Source organism: Frankliniella occidentalis, unplaced genomic scaffold, assembly GCF_000697945.3.
Source record: "Frankliniella occidentalis isolate FOCC.00 unplaced genomic scaffold, Focc_3.1 Scaffold58, whole genome shotgun sequence".
NCBI lineage: Eukaryota > Metazoa > Arthropoda > Insecta > Thysanoptera > Thripidae > Frankliniella > Frankliniella occidentalis.
In genome coordinates this window covers 190,244-192,444 of record NW_026267188.1, presented here as the reverse complement: position 1 = coordinate 192,444, position 2,201 = coordinate 190,244, and the positions used below count along the sequence as shown (strand labels likewise).

Here is a 2,201-nt window from a genome sequence, read left to right as displayed (position 1 = left end):
CCTCTCCCTCCCTCTCCGGCTCATTCTGTTGTGTGGAGCCCTCACGCCGTCGCCGTCGCCACCGCTCCAACCCCCCGGCGCTGGCAGCTATTTGTAACCACACAACCAAAACAAACGGACGCAGTGTGTAGATATAAAATTGCTATTATCGTTATTGCGTACGGAAACTTGATAGCTCTGTTTGTTTTTTCGCCTCGACGGGGGTAGGCGGCTTGTGTGTGTACAAGGAGGAGAGGGTCTGATGTGCGCGATGAACAATAACACTTTTCCACTTTTCCTTTTCGATATGGACGCCGACGCGTGACGCGCGGAGGGAGTCGTCTGTCGTCTGTCGCCCGCGGCCGCGACCTTGCCCAGGTACCATTTTCACGGTTGTCCGAGCCGTCCATATCTCATGGGTCTGGCCCGCCACGCCCAGCCACGCCACGCCCTGCCCGCCGGAGCCGCAGAGAGATGATTCGGAGGATTGGACGCGCATAACGCGTGGCTTATTGCACTCCATGACTCGGGGGGAAGCTCTCCGAAGAGAAGCGTTTTCGTATTATCTTTGGCCAGTCGGCCCGGCGATGATGCTGGTTCACGCGGAATTTTTGTGGGCGGGCCGCCATGACGATGAAGCGGCAGTGTCCGATAAAACAATCATCACTCATTATGCTCGAATATGCGCCAGTCGCGCCACGAGAGAGGTACATTGTACCTACGGAGAGGCACCACACAGCCCAAGTTCGGCTTATGTACTTCTTTTTTTTTCCTCCTCTGTGGGCCAAAGTCCAGGCAGAATGATATGTTCACCAAGTTCCCCAACACTTTTGCTTATTGTATTACGTCTTTTTCGTCACATTTCGTGGAGGATGAACTCGAGCTGTCGACTTTATGATATACCCTGCTCGCCAAGATTACAAGAGATTTACTTGGCCGTTTTAAATTAATGATGTCCAAAATTAGTGTGAGGAAGGGGATTAGAGGCGAGACTAATTTAGACTTTAGCCCCCCCCCCCCCCCCCCCCCCCCCCCCCCCCCCCCCCCCCCCCCCCCCCCCCCCCCCCCAAGCTCAGCTCCACTCTCTTTTCTCTCCCTAGCCAGACATTAAAGCATTCAGATTTGCACTGCGGGGGGTGAAAACCTTTGACTGAACTCAACGACACCCTGGCAAAACTCAGAAGTCGTCGTCCCCCAGTGTAACCCGCGCCGTGGATCGCACGGCCAATAAGTGAGAGTATATACAATGCCGTAAAGAAACGCTCGTGAAAAGGGGAAATTAAAGTTGGCGTTGGCGCCATTGTACAGGCGCCGTGACTTTAATACTGCACGACTTTATTATGGAGCATCATCACGGCCGGGCGGGGGCGGGGGCGGGGGAGTACCGTAAAATATGTAAACCATCCTTCAGCAGCAACCTTTTCCCTTCTTTTCCTGCAGGAGCCGGCAGAGTCGCCCTGTCACGGGCGGAGCTAACTCCTACACTGCCCTGGGTTAACAATCATCTTGGAGCCGGTTGTGATACGGTTTAGTGTGTCACTATGTCTGGCCGTCCCGCCGCGAAGAACGACTTGCTTTGCTCAAGCAAAAGTACTGTGATGGCGCCGCACTTTACTCGGAATTCGGTAGGTCCCAAATCACACGCGGACACCATAAGATCACAATCTGCTTCCTCATTGCCGCACATCAATGTCTCGAGTGTGTGAGAGAGAGACAGAGAGAGAGAGAGAGAGAGAGAGAGAGAGAGAGAGAGAGAGAGAGAGAGAGAGATCGTCTTCGGGCGGCGTTTTCGGCCTTCCATTACCACACACATACATACCCGCAAAATGCCGTGTGTCTAGCCGCACAACCAGAAGACGAATGAGGAGGAGGATGAGCCTTTTGTGAGTCGTGCGCGGATGATGGTAGTCTTCACGATTGGGCACTTATTACAGGAGTGCTGGGCGGGCGGGGCCGAGCTCCTGCTCGTCGTACTGCTCCGCGTCGCTCCAACACGCCGCGGTTACACACGGACGTATACTGCGCGCACGGTACGCACGGGCGGGCGGCAGCGAACCGAGAGGTCCCCCGGCAACGTATCATCTGTCTTATAGGTAAGGATTGTGGAGGCAGCGCAGCGTCGTCCCGAGAGCAGCGAGCGAGCGTGCGTGAGAGAGGGAGAGAGAGAGGGAGAGAGAGAGAGAGAGAGAGAGAGAGAGAGAGAGAGAGAGAGAGAGAGAGAG

The 2,201-nt window shown here is 55.2% G+C and overlaps 1 protein-coding gene across 1 annotated transcript in view; it reads right to left on the bottom strand.

The window, feature by feature from the left end:
• Positions 1–2,073, bottom strand: part of LOC113207261 (D-xylose transporter-like) — a 21,964-nt gene extending 19,891 nt beyond the window's left edge. Inside the window, exon 1 of the mRNA XM_052267756.1 lies at positions 1,799–2,073. The gene's annotated coding sequence lies outside the window, so the exon portion shown is untranslated. The remainder of the gene's footprint in view (positions 1–1,798) is intronic.
• Between the last annotated feature and the right edge of the window lie 128 nt (positions 2,074–2,201).